General features: G+C 36.9%; 1 long non-coding RNA gene across 1 annotated transcript in view; it reads left to right on the forward strand.

Moving 5' to 3' along the window:
* The first annotated feature begins 3,766 nt into the window (after window positions 1–3,766).
* The window catches only part of LOC126088555 (uncharacterized), a 69,926-nt gene continuing 51,169 nt past the window's right edge, over window positions 3,767–22,523 (forward strand). The window contains exon 1 of the long non-coding RNA XR_007519965.1: window positions 3,767–3,886. This is a non-coding gene — a long non-coding RNA (uncharacterized LOC126088555). The remainder of the gene's footprint in view (window positions 3,887–22,523) is intronic.

Below are 22,523 nucleotides of genomic sequence, written 5' to 3' on the forward strand. Positions count from 1 at the left end.
GTACATCATCAGTGTATGATTTCCTTCATTGGACAGCCTTCATTTTTTGCTCCATTTGATCAAAAATTTATTCTTACATAATCTTAAAAAATTAACAAAATCAAGCACTTTCTGCAACAGACAAAACTTTGTTACTAGTCAATTAATCCCAGACAACACCCACATACTTGTAATCTGCCCCCTCCTTCCTAGTTTCAGCTATTGTCCATGATGAGCAAAGTCTTTTCTGAAGATTTGAGAGGAGTAAGATTTCAATTAAACTTTTTAGTTTACTTATCTTTTCTTGCAGAGATGGCTCCAGTTCTTCTTGTCTAGGGGTCTCTTTCTTGAAGCTGAAATTCTCACATTTTAGATCCTCATGGTTGAATTGATCTAAATATTTTGAAGAATGTCATTGCAGAATTTTTGTTTTTACATTAATTTATTTTGTAACATTTTAGTATGTCACAAAATCTTTTGCAGTTTTACCCTAACAAAGCCAAAATTACATTGTTCATGCAAAATACAAAAATATGTCTGATCACATCCAAGGCATGCTTACTACTACTTCACTCTTCTGTAGTAGCATTCCAAAGGGTTTACAGTTTTTCTTGACAAATGAATTTCTATTAGTTTCAATTATTTTTTCACAAATGTATCCAGAAATGAACATAATAACCAGTACAAGATTTCATAGTTAATAACAGAAATTTTAGGTATGCCAAATAATTTATAATTTCAAATGTTCCAAAAAAAAAAAAAAAAAAAGAAAAAGAAAAAGAAATACTGTGCATTCAGAACTAGTATTTCTTGATTGTAACATCCAAAATAATAATTCCTATTCGTAAATTTTAGCTTGAAATATAACATAGTGTGTATAAAAATATATGAAATTTTTCAGAAAAACAACTGAGATAATACTGAGCTGTCCAAAATTGAAAAAATATTGCTGGTATCGACTACTACTGTTGAGGAAAAGTAATGATAAAGAAGGATGTCTCATTACAAGATCCACTGGAATAGTTACAAGGAACTGATTTATTAAAAAACTACATCATATACAGCTCACATCTATCCATGAGAATCATTTTACTATACCAAATTTGTGCCAAGACAGAATGACACATGACAGTGTAAGTAAATGAGAAGACATGAGCGATAATGACAAATCTGTTCCTTCAGTACACACAAATGAGAAATGTTACAAGAAAAGTAATATGTTTTGCTTCCTATGAACAGCTGCTGTTGGAGGCTTATGAATATGATTGCAATGAAAATTTTCTTGTGTTGCAGACACACATATATAATAAAAGTAAAACTAAATCCCTAGTCAACATTTTTTATCTGTAGCATCAAAAATAATACAGTAAAAAGTGTGATATAAAAAGTTCATATTTTTATCACTGCAATAAAAGTTTCATGCGTTAGTCCACTGTTCTGGGAGTTAGAAAATACCTCTTCGGCAGAAGTCCCATAAACCACAGAGAGGTCCAGTGATATTCAAACTTTATCTGAAGGCTGCTGCTGCAACATTTCTCTTATATGTATTCTTTTATAAATCCAACCAAGAAGTAACTGCAGCCAGTTTGGGTATCCACAAAGATGTCCAAGGATTTCTCAAGCTTATTTCCAAATACATGTTCAAAGTTTTCCTGGCAAATGGAATATTCTATGGATGTCTACACTTCCTCTTGTGATATTTCAGCTGAAAACCTTAAAGCCAAATACAACCCAAGAAGAAGTGTTGACATTTAGGATGCTTGGATGATGATAAGTTTCAGCTCTCTTATCTTGCAGTATGCATATAGGAACAGCATATACTGCAGAAAAATTTTTAATAATGCTAGTATACCTCAGTACCCAATTTCCCTTGCAGAAGTACTCCTGTTTGTTCTAATCAGTTCAGGCCACACATTCCATTTTCTTATCTGTGATAATGGAACACACCCTGTTGTACAAGGCTGATCTCTGACCTCATTATTTCCTGCTTTAAAACATTTCATCTCCTTCATTGTTACAATGTGTAAAAATATCAAATATATCTACAATTGATAATGTGTATTTGCCATTGAAACACATACTTTTAAAAGGAGTCCAATCACTGAATGCGAACAAAGTGTTCATTATGAACTGCTTTCTTAAAGTACTTTGATAACTTTTCTTATGTTTTGACCACACTTTTTATTATTTTCAAAATCACCTTAGCTTTTCCAAAATCACCTTACACTACAAAATAAAACACAAAACTGGCATCAGAAGATATGAAAATATGTTACATTTCGCCATCAATTAGAGACATGATATAATGAGTAGAATATGGCTTTCTGGCTTAGCAGTGTTATGTCAGTCATATAAAATTGTTCATTAGATACATAACACTGATAAGTTAGACAGCCAAATTCTACTCATTATACTATGTCTCTAATCCATGGTGAAATGTAACATATTTTCATATCTCCTGACACCATTTTTGTGGTGTATTTTATAGCCTTCAAAAATCAAAAGATGTTGAAATAAATAAGGTTGAAATGCACAATAAAATGTGAGGTCAAGATGTTGGAAAAGTTATTAAAGTGCATCCTAATGCTCACTTAGTCTCATAGCATTTTCATGCAAATTGCAGTTTCTTTCAATACCCATGGCTCACATTCTTTGTTGGTGTCACATTACTACCAGTTCAGAATTCTACCAACAGATGTGACCACCTGTCATATAAAGGAAATTCAAATCCAGTCTTGTGCAGCCTAGTTAAGCATTAATTTGGTATAGCTGTCATATACAATGTGTAGGTATAAAATAGTGGGACTGATACTGTTACAGAGTAAGTTCAAATGTGCCAAAGATGAATGAGCAATAGCTGTGAAGTGCGAAGCCTTCTCAGTTGAATGCAGCATCTCTGCTGTCTGTAGACAAAACACGGTGGCTGTGACCTCTGTATGTGTAAGAGCTGTTATCTTATTTTGTCAGAAAAATTACAAATGTAATGGCAGTGCCATGAATGGATGTGGTGTTTTACAAGCAACTTGGAGAAACTGCTCTTAAAAGCTATGTTTTACTCAAATAAGAATAACATGAAGACTGTTTATAACAAACATGAGTTTTTGAATGGTTCAAGAGTTTCCAAGATGGCTGAGAAGATTCTGAAGATGACTAATGCTCTGGACATCCTTCAACACCAAAAACAGATGGAAGTACTGAAAAAGTAGGTAATCTGATTTGACCTGACCATCAGTTAAGTATTTCACTGATTGCTGAAACTATAGGATTTGAAAAGAATGTGTAAGGCAAATTTTATGCAACTAATTTAACATGAGAAAAGTGTATGTGAAACTGGTACTGAACATTCTCGTGATCAAACAAAAAGAAGCTTGTGAAAACGCACCAGTTCATACTGCATTGTCTGCTAAGAGATTCCTAGTGAAGTGCAGCATCCCAACATTAGACCAGCCAACTATGTCATCTGGCTAGCACCATGTGACCTTTATCTTTCCCCCCAGATCACATCAGCATTAAAAAGAATAAGATTTCAGTCTGTTGAAGCAGTGAAAGAAAAAAATGGCACACTTCTTCAAGGAGCTCATAGATTATCACTTCTATCACTGTTCACATTAATGAAAAATTCACATGGAGCATTGTAGGGATAGAGGAGAGAAGTATATTGAGGGTGACAATAACTAAAAATATATTTTTCTGAAATAAAAAGCATATTCTAAAAGTAGTAAAAGTAATATGAATTGTCTTTCTTCCAGGTTCTGCCTATGGTCCTAATATTCGCCATTGGCTGAGGCCTACAGATAAACCTGCAAACATAGGACACAGTTTTGTAGCAATTAACCCCAACTGCTTTGCTCCAGATTTTGGATGCCGTATGCAAGACCTGATGACATACCTCAGAAATTTGAAACCAGTAAGTAGGAGAAAGCTATTCTCAAGTCAATCAGAATTCTAAAATATATTTTACAAATAATCATTTTAGTAACATTTATTTGCAAACTCACAGTATCAACCAGATAATCATTTATCTATCTCTCAATATGCAAATGAAATAGACAAGAAAGTCAATAGCATTGGTTGAGTGTATCCTCCATCATGCACTGTATAGCAGCTTTAGGAATATACAGGATGAAGAAAAATGTCACACTTGGAGGTTGATATGCAATTCCTGATCCAGATTCAAGACAAAAATTTATCTACAAAAGTCAGATTGGGTGCATTTTGGAAACACGTGTATGGAAACAAGGAGCGGGCAAGACTTTCATATGGTGCAGGGTATCGGAATGTACAGAGGAAAGTGTATCAGCCCATACTGCCTCACGAGCTGCCATAGCTCCCTTTGTAGACTGTTGTGACATCAAATCCACATCCACCATAGAACTATGGTTCAAATCATCATGAGATTTCCTTTTTATGTTTCAGACATCTTCTCCCTAGTTCTCAGCTTTTATAAGCAGGACATAATTTTTTTCTCATAAAATAGCATATCACATCACAGTGGCATTCTTTAAACTGCCTACTAACAGTACAGTCTTGTCAAGTTCATGTAGGACAGCTGCCCTATTGTGTACACAAATGATGAATACCTCAATATGGTTTTGGTGCTGGGTGTATCTGATAACAAAGCTACTGCTATTGCTCATGTTTACCCTCAAAGATATCATTCCCGTAAGAATATTTTTTGTCACCTGGAGCAACATATTTGGGAAACTGTAATCTTTGTTCATAAGCCATGGACAGAGGTCATCCAAAGACTAGACATACAGCAGCACCTTTGGTAAACTGTTACCTTTGTTCACAAGTAATGGATAGAGGTCATCCAAAGACTAGATGTACTCCACGAACAGAGGACACAATTCTTGAAACCGTTCACCAACCACCTTGGTGATTTACCCACGATATTGCAACACAGTTCTGGATATCTGAAGGCCTAGTTGTTGAAGTATAATGCAATGAAGAACAGCATCCATATCATTATACATTATCTCAGTACCAGTGGCCAAAAGAACACCTTAGACAAGAAGAGTTTTGTAAATGGGTTTTGCACCAAGTGTAGAATAATGAACATTTTATAAAAACATAATAAGGACTGATGATCTAGCTTCACTCATGAAAGTATTTTCAACATCTTTAACAGCCATTCCTGGTCAGAACACAACCCATATGTCACCTGCGAATGTAGCTTTCAGGCATACTTTGGCACTGACCTGTGGGCTGGAATCCTGGAAGGAGTGCATTTGGGCACTTACCTATTGCTGGACAAGAAGAGTGCGTCACTGTATCATATGTTTCTTTGCAATACTTTGCCTGACACATTAGAAAATGTTCCACTTGGTGTTTGGTGACAGCTATGGTTTCAACATGATAGTGCACTGTCACACTTTGGAATGACTGTGTAAATAACTGTTTAAATGAAGCTTTTCCAGGGAAATGGATTGGTCTTGGAGGTCCAATGATCTGGCCTCCACATTCCCTGGTCCTTAATCCACTAGATTTTTATTTGTGAGGACACTTAAAGGAACAAGAAGATAGTACACCACCCATGGGTGTACAGAACCTAATAGCTTGTGCGCATGCAGCATTGGCAATCTTGGATGGAGGTGTGCTGCATAGAGTCCAGAAATGTAGGACCCAGTGAGTGGTGAAGTGTTTACAAATGCATGGTGGTTGCTTTGAACATTTCCTATTAAGTGAGTACTGCGTGTACATGTAAGAACCAGCTCAGTGAAAATATGCCTGGATGTAAATTGCACAGAATGAAAATATTGTGTGTAGCATGATGCACAGTCTACTATAGTCTACCTACTGTGTTTTTGTACCTCATTGGATACAGATGATGTTGTATCCATTACGCACAAAATAAAGTGGCCATTTATGTCTGTAAGAGTTCCATGGTATATCTCAATGTTTAAATAAAGGTAACAATGATATAAAGAAATACACAAGGTATCGCATTGTGAGGGTGTGAATTGCGAATTGTATACAATTTGATGCTTTAACTAAAAGAAAAAGTTTGGCATGAATGTGACTCAAACATCGGCAAGCTAGCATATCCTTGCCCCATAGCATTTCCTTGTCTCACTGAGCTAATGGGGCTGCTACCTGTTCTTGGCCATGTTGTGTGTGGTTACAGCCTTGCCAGAGACCTTTTTTTCTAAAAAAAATTAACATTTCTATTAAACCTTTTGGTATGACTAGCTTTTTCTAGATACCGTTTGTCTTGAATTGAGACGAGGAGTTGCATGCCGACTGCCAAGTGTGGCATTTTTTCTTCGCCCTATATAAGTAGCTATAGATGGTATGTGTGAATGATTTGATTATGGCTAGCAGTTTTTCAACACATCTTCCAAAATATATATGAAGTGCTATGCAGCAGCGTACTGTAATGGAGTGCAATGTTCCCCTTTCCTATGCAGCACTCAGTGTCACATGTCTTGAGGTCACATAATTTGATTTGATAAATTAACTGGGGAACCTGGCACCTGCAAAATTGCTAAATATGTGTTGCAAATGGATATGCAAGAGGTGTTTAACAAGTAATGCACCACATTTCTCTTCTGAAAGCAGGTTGCATTTATTCAGGATTTCATTGCACCACATTATTCCTCAATCTTTCAGCTAAAACCCTATTTTCAACATGATCTCCATTCAATGTGACAGCCTTGCACTGTGAAGTTGTAGCAATTAAGTTAAAATTCTTGTCTGTTGTATACTTTATCTTAGCACTGTGTAGATCACCAAATGCAAATTTTGAATTATTTCTTAATTCCCTTGATACAGTATTATGTAAATTAATGTCCAAGCAAGAACATATAAATGTTATATTATCAGGGGATAGTCATGTCAACACATTACAAGATTCCCAAGAAAGCAATTGCTTCAAAGACCATGTCTATTCATATGGCAGAATATATCTGTTGGGAGACAGACCCACTAGAATCACTCCAACTAGTATAAGCTCTATAGACCATGTTATTAATAATTGTGAAAATATTGCTACAGCTGCTATTGTAAATGGTCACATCTCTGACAATCTAGGCCAACTATTAGTGCTAAAAGGAGATCCTTGTATAAAACCAAAGAAAATTTATGAATACAAAAGAAATCTCTCTGTTATCACCATTGCCAAACTGAGAGAGAGCCTTGGTCACGAATCTTGGCACCTAGTATTTCAATCCGAAGGAGTGAATAATAAATGGGATGCCTTTCTAGAAACATTATCTTATAATCTAAATAATACTATTCCCATCAGAAAGATAAATATTAATAAGAATAAGGCAAGACAGTCAAGACACGTGGAATTTGATAATCCTACCAAAGAACTGAAAGAAAAAATGGAAGAAATGTATATGATACAAAGAGAGACCAAAAACAATGAGCACAGGGATAGATACGAACAATACAAGTACCAGTTTTGCAAGCAAGTCAAAAGATCGAAGGCTGAAAAGATTAATTCGAAAACACAAAATTCATATTGTATCTCCAAGACCGGCTGGTCAATAGTAAATGAAATAAGAGACAGTAAAACAAAACTAAAAGGTAATATCAACATACAGATATCTAATAACAATATTGATGTTACCAATCCTCAAGAGATCAGTAACATTTTTAATGATTATTTCATAGATATCATAGAATCTGACTTTTGTACCACAGATAAAGTAAAGTACCTGTTGGATGTCTTGCTGAGGACAATTCTGAAGCCAATAAACTCCATGAACTTGAAATCAAATATATTTTGCAGCTCATCAGATAATGTAAAAACAAAAAAACCACTGGCTGGGATGAAGTTTCTCTATTTTTACTTAAACAGGGTGAAAACAAGCTAGCATATCCTTTGGTGCATCTAATAAATAGTGTCTTAAAAGAAGGAGTGTTCCCTGACATACTAAAATTAGCCATTGTTAAACCTCTCTACAAAAAAGGTGATAAACAACTAGTAGAAAATTACAGACCACTCGCTTTAACTTCTTTTTTTAGCAAGTTAATTGAAAAAATAATTCTGAAATATATGTTAGAGCATTATAATAAGCACAACATCCTGGGAGATTTTTCAGCATGGTTTCAGAAGTGGTTGTAGCACCATGACTGCAACTCTTCAATTTATGCTGAAAGCTCTTGACAAAATTGATGAAGGCTTGCAAATAGCTGGAGTTTTCCTAGACCTATCAAAGGCTTTTGATAGGGTTGATCATAAGGTACTTCTGTCAAAACTGGCCAGGGATGGCATAAGTGGAAAACTATTGCACCTCATCACATCATATTTAAAAAACAGAAGACAGTGTACCTCAGTCTCACACAATAATGGAGAAACATTAAAAAGTTATACATCAAGGGTCAGGAATATTAAATTTGGTGTGCCTCTGGGATTGATAATTGGTCCCTTCCTTTTTACTTGTTACGTTAATGACCTACCAAAGATAGTAAAAAATGATACCTTCATTACAATGTTTGCAGATGACACTTCAGGCCTTTGTTGGGGAAATGATATTCTTAATCTCAACATAGAGGTAAAAAAATTTATAGATATAGCAAAGGAAAAGTTTGAAAATGACTAAAAATCAACTTACAAAAAACAAATATAATCCCCTTCAGTGTTGGTGATTTGCAAACTGGTATTGATTCTCAAGATAGTAATATTTTAGGTGAAATCTGCAGTGAGTGTAAATTCCTAGGTATATGTATAGATAGCAAACAACTATGGACACTGTATGTGCAAGGCTATCATCTAGCCTATATGTTTTAAGAAGAATAGCTCTATAAGTCAATAGTAAAACAATTAGGATGATGTATTTTGGTTTAATACATCCATTTCTAGCATATGATCTTTCACTGTGAGGCAGGGCTTTCAAATCTCATGTAGACCGAGTATTTAAACTCCAGAAAAGAGCCTTGAGAATATTAGGCAAAAAAGATGCCAAAACAACATGTAAGGGATTGTTTATAGAATTTAAAATTCTGACTATCTATTCTATGTATATGTTTGAAACTGTAGAAGATAAGAAATATACATATCGTAATGCAGAAATTCATGTTCACAATACTAGACAAGTACAAAATTACCATATGATACACAGAAGACAGAATAAAACAGCAAACAGTCAATATATTAATGGAGCAAAATACTTCCATACACTGCCAAATGAACTGAAGGTAATAACTGGAGAGACATTCAAAAAACATCTAAAATCCTGGCTCATTGAGCAGTGTTTCTATAGCCTACTGTAGAAACTAAAATCTAAAGTATTATTTTGTCACATAATTTGGAGTACATTCTTAAGTTCCTATTATAAAGTAAAATTAGATTGTATACTGTTGTATTGTACTACCAACTGCTATGCATGTAATTACAAGTTTCACACAAATAAATTACAAATTACCTTACTGGGATGGCCTGTATGCTTGCATGGTTCTACTCTACCGGTTCACATAAGGGACAGCATGTTGCTGCATCAGTGACCTCCATGTCATTCATGTACTGCTTCCCATGGAGTGCACTCTTCATTGGGCCAAACTGATGGACGACATAAGGTGCAAGATTTGGGCTGTAGGGTGGATGAGGAAGAACAGTCCAATGAAGTTTTGTGGACTCTTCTAAGCTACATAGATTTGTGTGGTGTCTTGCATTATCAGGGAGAAGGAGCAGTTCATTTGCAGTTTTGTGACAACAAACACACCAAAGTCATTTCTTCAATTTCTTGAAGGTAGCAAAATACACTTCAGAATTGATCATTGTACTATGAGGGAGGACATCAAACAGAATAACCCCTAGAATTGTCATGATCAGCCACATAATGCAGAAGCAATTCCACACAGATGGTCTTCTGTTGCTCTTTATCGTCTTCTGTTAGGCAACAAGGAATCCCGCAGGCACACACCTTTGAGTACTTCAACTGGTGGACAAGAGAGACATCCAGCTGAGTAGTATGGTGTTTGATCGTGATGCATCAATTGCTTCGAAGGAGAGTGTCTGCATCTTCCAACATTGCGGGAGTCACATCTGTGTGTGGTCAGCTGCCATGCAGGAGATCGGACAACAGGTATCTATGAACTTGTTTCAGTGATGACAGAAGCCTTACCCAATGATTCACCATGCTTTTGTTGACTGCCTGGTCTCCATAGACATCCTGCAAGTGCCTATGAATACCTGTGAAGCTCTGGTTTTTTGCCAAAAGAAACTCAATAATAGCTCTCCGCTTAGAATGCACCTACATTACAGATATCATTCTGAAGGCTACATATAGCACCACCATCTATGAGAACTTCATGAAACTATGGGGGCTGAAGCAGGTTGTTGTTATTGTTGTTGCTGTTTTGGTCTTCAGTCCAGGGACTGGTTTGATGCGGTTCTCCACACTACTCTATCCTGTGCAAGCTTCTTCATCTCCCAGTACCTACTGCAACTTACGTCCTTCTGAATCCATTTAGTGTATTCATCTCTTGGTCTCCCTCTACGATTTTTACCCTCCTCGCTGCCCTCCAATACTTAATTGGTGATCTCTTGATGCCTCAGAACATGTCCTGCCAATCGATCCCTTCTTCTAGTCAAGCTGTGCCACAAACTCCTCTTCTCCCTAATTCTATTCAATACCTCCTCATTAGTTATGTGATCTAACCATCTAATCTTCAGCATTCTTCTGTAGCACCACATTTTGAAAGCTTCTATTCTCTTCTTGTCTAAACTATTTAGTGTCCTTGTTTCACTTCCGTACATGGCTACACTCCATAATTCATATGGTCAACATTGCCTCCCGTTTTGCAACATTTCTATGGAATCCAAACTGACCTTCCCTGAAGTAGGCTTCTACCAGTTTTTACATTCGTTTGTAAGGAATTTATGTTAGTATTTTGCCACCGTGACTTATTAAACTGATAGTTTCGTAATTTTCACATCTGTCAATACCTGCTTTCTTTGGGAAGCAGGAATATTCTACAGTATCCCACAGCAATTTTCCCATTTTTTAAACTGACATGGGTGTGAAAAAGTGTGTTGTATTACATACTGACCCCCCCCCCCCCCCCCCGCTGTACATCTCCTGCTTTCTCTCTACGCATTACCTCCTCCTCTCTATCCGTCTCCTCCCTACCTCTCCATCTCCTCCTCACAGCTTTCTCCATCCCTATCTCCCCCCCCCCCCCCCCCCATACCTTTCGCCCCATTTCCTCCCCTTGGTTAGAGACTGAAGTCACTTAAAATGAATAGGTAAACTGATTGGGATCATTGATATATGAGGTATAAGAGAGACCTCTCCAGCTGTTGGATCTTTGTGGATACTGGCTTCAATGACAGTACTTCATATAGTTTTAATCTTCAGATTGGTAAGATTACAAAGTTTCAGAGAATTCAGATTCTGTAGTAGTATTCTAATCATATGCTGACAAGCAATAAATATAACTTGTTTTCCATAAAACTGATATCAAGGAAGAAAATGAAACGGAACATTGTTTTGTGTACAGTTGTTTAAAATTATATAAAAGGAGAAAGAATAAATGTGTGAGGAACAATCTGGCTAATCGTTTTCATGCTTTGTTACCATAGTTAAAATTAACTGTGAGAAAGGAAAGTAAACTGCTCATTTTCACCACACAGCACAGCATTTTCTTTCTTACAGTTGGTTTTTACAGAAAACCTGTACATTCTCATTTAAATAAAATATTTAGCCTATGTCTATCTGAATGTTTTGTATATAATACAAATTTGAAGTAAATCAGCCTAGAACTTTATGAGATTACTGCTAACAGCATATCCTCTTTATATATAGGGTGAACATTAATAGAACCAACAAACTGCGTGGCTGGATTCCTAACTGGAAATAGAGAAAAAAAGGTCCTATGAACATGTGTCTGGAAATGGTCTTTGTGTGTGCAACAACAACAAATTGCCTCAGAACACAGTATAAAGTTGCATCACATCCATGTCACAACAGATGTTCAAGTGGCCTCCGTGGGATAGCAGGTGACAGGGATAGTAGCTGTAGTCATACAGTATACACATAATCGTAATTTGGCTTACACCATGTTGGTGGACCACTTACCTGGTGCTTGTACAAGGGTTTGTCTCAATACCCTGAAGAACCAACTCTGTTGTATGCACAGTCAACCACCGCTCCCTGCCTGTTCTTCTGTTTGGAAGAACCCACGATTACATAAATGCACAAAAAGGACCTGAAATGTTGCGTGATGCGATTGGTGTCTGTGAGGGTACTTGTTTTGGTATAGCCATGCTGCCTCTTGACTATTTCCATCTGCTTGGCTGTACACAAACACCATCTCAGCTTGCTCCTGATATGAATACCAGACCATTCAGATGCTTACAGTATGCTGTGTCAATCATACAGCCTGCAACACACTACTAACACATGGCACATGGCACATGGCCAAAGGAACTGTCATTCATCAGTGCCATCCACCGTGGCAACAATGCATTTCCAGACACGTGTTCATAGGAGCTTTTTTCCTCACATGTCAGAATCAGTCCCTGCAGTTTGTCAGTTTTATTAATCTTCACCCTACATAATATAGACATGTATACATTTTATATTAAAAATATGTAGCCTGTATCTGTCTGAATGTTTATTCCACATTATATATTATATAGTGATTATTATATTAAAAATATGTAGCCTATGTGTGTCCAAATGTTTATTGGATTAAAAAATAATAATTTGAAGTAAATTGGTCAAGAGTTTTCTAGTTTTCTAACAATGCTTCACTATAATACAATTATCTATATTTTTATATTATGTTCATTAAAATATATATTGCCTATGTCCATCGACATGTTTATTAGTGAATTGTGTAAAAATTATAAATAAATTGGTCAAGAACGTTTCGATATTTTTGCTAAGAATGTTTCCCCCTTACATATATACTGTATATTAATAACATAATTAGCATCTGTCTGTGCAAACATTTATTTAAACATCATGTAAAAATTTGAAGTAAAATCAAGTACTTTTTGAGAGTTTTGGTAACGGCATTAAAGAAGACTTGATTCTGTGTAGTAGTATAGATACTGCTTGTCAATGATAGGCAGATGATTCATGTGGTGTTGTTGGAAATGGCAGGAGGCATGCTACACATGTGCATCAGACTGTCACTGGGGGAGGGGTGGGGCGGGAGGGTTTAAAGTTGGCGACTACAAGGGAGAGCCAGCTGCTCTTAGTAGTGTTGCCACCATTACTGTTAACAACATAACAACATGTACAGTAATGCTTCACATTGCATGTTGACAGCATTTGGAGACAAATGAACATTTTTCACCTAGTTTTGATTTCCTCTGCTACATGCAACACCAGTAAAATCTTCAAGTTATTGTGACCACACAATAAGCTGGAAACTGACTGTATAAAAGATAGTACCAAATGATGTACACTACATGGCAGTTAAATTTAAGTGGCTTCTACTAATTTATTAACTCTATAACAATTTTGATGGACAATTCCAGTCTTGCTGTCACTGTTCACATGTTCAGATGATAATAATCCAGTCATAATTCAGTGACACACTATTTGTTGAATTCACAGTGGACATTTTACTGTTGTGTAGAAAGTTGGCAACATATTTCATATATCCAGTAAGTCAGTTTTTATGGAATAGTTACACTTAAGATGTTACGTGTTTACTACAGTGTACAAGATTTTAAGATACAAAGATTTTATCAGTACATGGTTAGTAGCCAGTTGCATACTTTGACATGAGATATTAACATTGAGACTGGACCTTACAGACTTTGAAACAAACTAACATAAAGAAACTACATGAGAACTTTCTGGTCACAGACTACATAGATGTTAAGATGTCTGATAGCACAGCCAGGATTGGTAATTTTGGAGTCTAGTGGGCTATTTATAAACTGGCATACAGATATTTGTTAATCTCAGAAACTACACAATGTTTTGAAAATTGAATGGGATAGATCTTGTTTTTTTATAGGACTATAAGACTTAACTGTTTCCTAGTTTATGAAAAATGTTTAAGGTTAGAAAAGTATACAGCACCATCTTACACTTCTGCATTGGAAATGCCCTACATAGGAGTCTGACATCCATATTGAAAATGATTTTACATAATGGTAAATGATTGAAAATATTAATTTGTGGTGTAATTAATTACTGAGTTGTGTGAACTCATTTGTAAAAAATAAAGCAACAGTGGAAACTATGATGGTCTGAACTTTCAGCCTGTATATGTGTGTGACCTGCTATTGCACCTGCTTATTTCTTTGAGGGTTCTGTGATAGATGAAAGTTAGAAGAGGGACCAACACAGCCACAAATCCACTACAGAATCTGACAGGGATTCCATAGGACCCTAGAATTTTGTTCAATTTTAATTATTTCAGTAGTTTCTCAACACCATTGACACTAATACTTATTTTACTCATCGTTTTAGTGGTACAAGGATTAAATTGGGGCAGTGCTCCTAGGCTTTCCTCTTTAAAGAAGTAATTGCTATCCTCAGACTTAGTTCATGTCTCATTTGCTAGGGACTGGACACTAATTTTAGTACCACTAACAGCCTCTACATACAATCAGAACTTCCTCGAGTTCTTGAGTTCCACTAAAGATCATTTGACAATACCATTGAAGGCATTACACATCATGCGCTGCTCTCTTGACAGCCAAATGCATTTCATCCAGCACCTCGCTATCTATAGCCCTATACTTTGTTTTACACCTATTATGCAGCAATCTCTGTTTCTCTAGAAGTTTTTTTATAGTAATTGTATACAATGGATGGTCCCTCCTATTATGAACTGTTCTAATGGGTACATATCCATCCATTGCATGTTCAACTGTTATTTTAAACTTGAGCCATAGTTTCTCTGCATGCTCCTGACCTGTGCTGAAACTTTCAAGTTCCTCACTGAAATATGACACCACTGGCATTTTATCTAGTTTACGGAACATGCAAAATCAAACATTGGAAAATCCAAGACGGAATAATAACAATATTATGAGAAGGATAGATTGCTACTCACCTTATAGAAGAGCTGTTGAGCTGTGAACAGCCAAAATAAAAAGACAGTTACACAAGTAAGTTTTCAGCTGGGAGTGGGGGACAGTAAAGTGCTACTTGTGGGAGCATACAGGGATGAGGTGGGGAAAGGGTAGGGCAGCTAGGTACAGTTATGAGGTAAGACAAAGGGGTCAGTTGCGGGAAGGGGGGGGGGGGTGGGGGGGGAGAAGTAAACAGATTGTGAATGCATTGTGCATTGGTGGAATAGAAGGGTGCGTAGTGTTGGTGTGGAAACAGGAAAGGGAATAGGTGGGTGAAGGACTGTGACTAACAAAGGCTGAGGCCAGGAGGGTTACTGGAATATATGATATATTGCAGGAAGAGTTCCCGCTCACATAATTCAGAAAAGCTGCTGTTGACAGGAAAGATACAGATCACACAGCTGTGAAGCAGTCATTGAAATGAAGAACATTGTGTTGGGCAGCCTGTTCAGCAGCTGGTTGGTCTAGCTGGTTCTTGGGCACAGATTGTTGGTGGCCATTCATGCAGACAGACAGCCTGTTGGCTGTCATCCCCACATTGAACACAGCACAGCGGTTGTCGCTTAGCTTGTAGATCACATGACTGGTTTTACAAATAGCCTTGTCTCTGGTGGGATAGGTGATGCTTCTGACCAGACTGGAGTAGGCGATGGTGGGAGGATGTATGGGACAGGTGTTGCATTTAGGTATAATCTGGGATATGAGCCATGAGGCAAGGAGTTGAGAGCAGCTGTAGAGTACAGAGGGACAAGAATACTGTGATGGTTCAGTGGGTGGCAGAATATGACAGTGGGACAGAATGGGAAGGGTAGTGTGTATGACAATCCTCATTTCAGAGCACGACAAGAGATAGTAGAAACCCTGGTAGAGAATGTGATTCAGTTGCTCCAGTCCTGGATGGTACTGATTTGGAAGGGGGATGCTCCTCTGTGGCTGGATGGTAGGAATTTGGGAGGTGGTGGGTAACTGGAAGGATAAGGCATGGGAAATATGTTTCTGTACAAGGTTTTTAGGGTAGCATATATATCTTTCTGCTTGTTTTAGTTGTCCTTTGTACTTTGGTAACCATTGTTTGCACAACTGTGTCATTTCAGTTTTGATGTGTACATCCACAAAGAGGTCAGGTCTATTTGTTGCCACTGGATCCAGTATATTTCCATCATAAGTGGGGTTCCAAACTATCTGTTCTAGGTATTTTTCAGAGAAGGCATTTAGTAGTTTCACAGGATGTCTTGTCACACTCACCACTAACAAGATTTTAATTTTTTCAATTTATTGTTGGATGATTAAAATCTTCACCAATGATTACAGTATGTATGGTGAACTTACATGAAAGTGAACTGAGGTTTCCTGTAAAGTTTTCAGTTACATCAGAAGATGAGTCTGGTAGGCGATAGAAGGATCCAATTATTGTTTTATGCCTATCCCTGTTACTAAATCTTGGCCAAACAATCTCACATGTAGCTTCAATTTCTATCTTGGTGGATCGGAGTTTCTTGTCTACTGTGACAAATAAATCTCCTGAATTTCCTGTGAGCTTATCCTATCAATATACACTTAAATGTTCCTCAAAAATATCTCTGCTACCAATTTTAAGTTTCAACCACCTTTCTGTACCTAACATTTTGTGCTTTACTGCGTTTTAGGAGCACTCCAAATTCTGGCACTTTGTTGTGAATGCTTCAGCAGTTAATCACTGGAATTTTAATACTCTCACATGTGGGAGGTATTTATTTTGATCTTACAGTGATACTTCTGCATCTCCTGCAGCTATGTAATAGATTGATCAGTTAATTCTTTTAATTTTTTAAATGTTTCCTGTAAGCTGACCCTCTGTTCTATGGCTAACCACAGGCATACAGGAAATTCAGCAATATGCTCCTAATAAGATTTAGCTTAGTAATGTAGGATTACCAAATCACCAATTTGTAGTCTACTAGTAATTTTAAAAAAATCCTGTAATTGTTAAACTGCTTAGTGGTGTGTTACTACCACACAACCACACTGAAAACAATTGAAAAATAAATTGTTTATCATGGATACAGCTGAGTTGTGTAGAGGTGCATATTGTTGTGATGCACTATTGGCATGAAGGCAACCTGCTGCTGCTGGTTACATCTCATCAGCTGACTTGAATGCATTGCTGAAGCTGGAACAGCAGTGGGTTGGGTCAAGGTGGCACATTAGGCTGCTACCAATGTGTCATAGTAAAGATGTTGGGACAGTTGGAGATCGTATGAACTGCCATTGTTACACAGACTTCTTGACTGATTAGAGTTCTTCTCAGTTGTACTTCATTGTTGTGGTCAAAAATAACTGTTAATTGATCAACTAAATATAATTTCTTGGCAGTGTTTTATAATAGCACCTACAATGCAAATTATTGGTGGCTGTTGACACTTGTCAAGGACAACAGCATATTGCTTCAGTTTCTTTTCAATAAATTCTTATTATTATTCCCAAGTTCCACTACATATGGACCCTTCACTATGGCACCAGAATGGAGCACTAATCCATTTATTTTTTGGTTTTACTCTGTCGTGTTGTTTATTATATTCTGTATGGTTGCCTGCTTCATAAAATAAACTACTACCCAGAACCATTAGTAAAATGTAGACAGTATGTTTCTTTTCTTACTAGCAGGCTCCTTCTCTTGACAGAGGCTGAAAGAAAGCTGGAAAATTTGTCTGTTTTACATATTGATCAACAAAATTCCTTCTTTCAACTCCAATCTATTTAAGCTTCCTTATTCATTTAGTTAATTGTCCTTGGATATGTACATCAGAATCATATCACAATCATTTGGATACAAATATGTTGCAAAATGAGATTACTTTTTGACAAGAAAAATGGCCAAGAACATAGGACAGAATGCAAGTTTTAAAAACTTCTTTTGTTCTTCTTCTGTGACACCACTATTGTTACTGTGAGCCCTGTTCTTCCATAACCACAACACACCTCCAATCCATGACATCTAAGAACAAGCAGCTAGAGTGCTGCAACGCTCAATATTTGACCGGTCATGGCTCGTCTGTTGACGGGGGGACCGAGTCGCTCGTGTCTGCCCCATATGACTCGGCTCGGTCACGTACTCGCCCCATGTCTGTTGTCCGGATTCCGGACACGCGGATAACCGAGCATGACCGATCACCGCTGATGTCTCACCTCGCCTCGCCCCGGCTCACTGCTCTGTACCGTACAAATCCAACGCCTCTGTCTTCTCTCTCTCTCTCTCTCTCTCTCTCTCTCTCTCTCTCTCTCACACACACACACACACACACACACACACACACACACACACACAATGTATTTATCTCTGTCTCTCTCTCTCTCTCTCTTTTAAGACAAAAGTAACGTTTCCAAGGACGGGTATGTGACACAGCTAAATTCATAAAGCATTTGGAAAGTAAAATGATATTTCAATATAATCGCGGATAGAAGACGAGTGTCATTTCCAAACAGAAGATCTATTTTTCCTTTCATTAACAGGAAACATTGAATAAGTGCTGTACCTGTAATCTAAAAGACAACCATCTTCACAAAGAAAGCATACAAAGAACATCCAATATTTACAGACGTAACTTGTCATACTTTTCACTTGTTTGCAACAGAAATAAAATTATAGTTATTGTTGACCAGTAAATCACTAACGCGTTCCGGATTTAACTGGTTGACATCTGGCACGTTAACTTCTCCATAATGCGCACCTAGATGTATTAATTGTTTGCCTAGTTCTCTGAAACCTTCACTGGAATCAGCATTAAAAGGTCTCACATCATTAGCACAGATTGCAACACACTTTGCTGTAATACTATTTTTTATTACTGCCAGTATCCCTGAAGGAGCTGTATATTTGTGAGGTTTCTTGCAACTATGTTTCTTTAAATGAGTGGTTTCCGACTGGAAACACACTAATGTTGAGCAGTTTATGCACGATACGTACCCAGTAGACGCACTGTTTTCATCTACAACTAACAGAAATGTACTCCATACTTGGCTTTTTAGACCCTCCCTTTCTTCAATGTGTAAACATTGGTTTCAATCTTACGTCTTAACTGCACTGGCTTCCTCGCACTGCATGATTACAGAGAGAGAAAAATCACAAATGAGAAGCCTATACTGGCTGCAGTCTCACACGGATAATGACACGTGTAATGTGTTTGAAGTTACATGCTACGTATTCTGTCATGGCATCTATGCTCGGTCACTAGAACTAGTGCAGGCAGCCTATCCAGTTAGGGTGTGCTCGCCCCATCTCGCATTTTGTGCTTGCTTACTCGGTCGTGCAGAACTCTACAAGCAGCCCACAGCAGGTGGTCTCACTAAACTTGTCATCTTGTCTGCAGATATGCTGTACCCATGTACCTAGCATTACTTGCACATAACAATAAACAGTTTATCTGATGATATTCCATCAGTAATTTAAGTAGCAATAAAATGTTTATTAAGTCTGAGGAACATCTTTCATTTTTTAGGAGAACTGAGAGTGCAACCCATGTTCTGTAATTTGCATGTTACAGCTCTATCACTTCACCAGAATTGTATGTTACACTACAGTAGCTACAGCCATGTTTCTCTGGAGAATATTAAAGCTTGGCATGGGGGGTGGGGGAGGGAGTGGGGTGTCATAGGCCTCAAATTTTATTGATACCATATCAAAAATAGTAACTATAGTACTAGTATTTAAAAATTTCCCTTGTCTCTGTTACCTAACCCCATATCATATTGATTCCTTTCATATTGTGTTCCAGAAAATAATATTTTTTGTTAATGAAAAATTTCCTATAGTGAATGATATTACAAACAGAATATAAAGATAGTTTTTAAAGCTCAAAATAAAGAGATGCAAAATTTTGAAGATCACCAATGATAAAATCTCCAGTATGTCCTGAAACTTGATGTATTTTTTTAGTTTCTGTGTATCTGTGAAGTCTAATCATGTATTTCACAATGATTTCCTGTGAACATAAATCTTGGAGGAGCTGGATGGAACACAGTGAGCGAATTTATCTCGTACAACTGGCGAGCCCTTATTGCTCAGCTGACGAACTATTGCCACTTTAGTCCGTATTGAACTAATACCACATTCTTCTTCACTTTCTCAGCTGCTTAATTCAATGTCAGACTCAGGATCACTATAGCCACCCTGTCCTTGAAAAAGATGCATAAACAACAGTGAAGGAGAGAGGCTGAAATTGTACATTTTTTGTTGAGTATTTGAAGCTGCACACACTGAAGAAGATATCTAGTGGCAACCAACTCAACCAAAACATGACAGCCACACTTAGATGTAGGATCAGATGCTTTCCAGTGGCCAAACATGTAACTATCAGTGTTGATATGGATATAAGGTTTTTTTTTTAATTTTTCTGAAGGTCTGTTCCTAAGTTTCCTGAGTATGCCTGGGATTATAAGTTTCTGTCAGAATAATAAAAATGAGAAAACTTGGGGTTATATGTTAAGCAGTTAATTAGATTATGTGTAACTACTAAGTAGGTGTAGCTTAAGTTAATTAATTAACTTAAAGAAAAAAATTATGAGAATCAATAAAAGAATGTTATTGTGTGCAATAACTTATGTTTACAGGTAACTGATATGTTGAGGCCCCTTTTTTACAGCATATTATTGACATCTTCAATGAAAGTTTCTGTGGGTTCTTCTTTCTGTTGACACCTTCACACAAGTTTGAAGAATATTCTGATTCAGTCTATTTCTTAATTTCATCATCAATCTGTTCATTGTCCTGATGACCTTTCTGCAATGGAAGTGGAAATGGGAACGCACAGAACACATTCAGCAAGATTACTTAGTGCTTCATAGCTGATGTTGGCCCTTAAGATGAAAGAAGCAACATCAGAAGATGACTCTTGTGATTTATTATGAGCAACATATTTAAAAGAATGAAAGTCTACAATAACAGCATAAACATTTTGAAGTCCTAACATCATCCACAGTCCTTTACAATCATTATCACTAAATTCTTTAAAACTTTCAAAGTATGCCCTTAGTTGTGTCACTTTCACAGCCTTGTCACAGAGCAATTGCTCAATTCCATTAATTATACTTTTCACTAGTCTCCTTCCAATTTTCCTAATTTATTTCTTGTCCTCCATGAACTGCAGATCTTTAACTTCCATTTTATTCGCTTTTGGTTTCTTAATATTATACAGTGCTTAATTTTCCACACTATTTTCATTGCAGTCACAGAGGCAATCAATATACCTTAAATATTACAGAAACAAGTACAAGGAGTGGTGAAATGTTTAGTTATTGTTTTTTCAAAACTTTACTTAAGTTTGAGATGGTATTAAATGTATCATCCAAAATCACTAAACCTATAACGAAACTGTAATTCATCATTTCTAACAATATTCCTCATGCCAAATGTGCTAAATCTGCACTGTCCCCCTGTGTATATTCACATGCCTCCAAATGAGCTTACAGCATAAGAATAAAGCATGAATGCTTTGATAGGAACTGAACCAGTGGATATCAACAGCCTTGAGTATTTTTAAAACAGTTTGTTCTAAAGCACACTGAATTTAATGCAAGACATTTTCTTATTTAGGAATGACATGAAAAAGTTTATAAATATCCTTAACAATATGTAATGTGCATTTTATAATAGAATATTTATTCCTACAGTTGTGACAGCAATTAACGAAATGTGCTCTGCAGTGAATGTATGGCGACTTGTGGTCTCTTTTCTCTGGTAACCACTTATGGACCTCAGTGACAGAACCATTAAATTAGCAGCACTTTGAAAGAGCAGGATGCTAATTTGCTATCAGAAAGTTCTCAAGTGTCAACAGCCTTCAGCAGTGTCATCCCCACTGGAAAATGGGGGAGAAGGTGAAGGGTTGTTAGGGTGGCAGTGCCACACCTGACTTGGTCACATTATGGCCCATTGGTAACAATGAACTGCAATTGTGATGCAAACTATTAGTTACTTTACTTTTCACTATTTTGCTGATAATATATGAGATGCTCCACTTCACACTCTCTACAGCTTAGGCCAACCATAACACCGTGTGTTTTACATGGTCAACATATAACCTCGAAATTAAATTCACTGAGATTGTGTGCCCACAGTGTTAAAACACTTGGATGAATTTTTCAAACCTAGTAGTCACTATAATGCTGCATGGGCCATTATGAGCTTAAAACATGTTTCATTTAAATAACAGAAAAAATATGTTATATCAAAAAGGAGACTTATCATATTTTTTCCATGGCAGAGTCATTTTTCTCCATTGTAAATAAATCCTTCAACTTCTTGAAAGCTCTTTGGACTCCACTGTTCAATTGAATTATACTCTTTTCTTGAGTAAATACATGAGTGGCTACACTATCTCAATGAACTTACTAACAAAATTCCTACAGTGGTTTTCTAGACCTAGGAAGAAATGAAATTTCTTCTGTGTATGTGGTGCTGGAAAATTCTTCACAAACTCTACAATCCTGGGACTGGTCCAGACTGCTTCTCAACTGATTACATGTATCAAATACTGTATCTCCCCTAGCACAAAACAGCAATTTTTCAGAATCA

Source organism: Schistocerca cancellata, chromosome 6 (genome assembly GCF_023864275.1).
Source record: "Schistocerca cancellata isolate TAMUIC-IGC-003103 chromosome 6, iqSchCanc2.1, whole genome shotgun sequence".
In the NCBI taxonomy this organism is placed as follows: domain Eukaryota; kingdom Metazoa; phylum Arthropoda; class Insecta; order Orthoptera; family Acrididae; genus Schistocerca; species Schistocerca cancellata.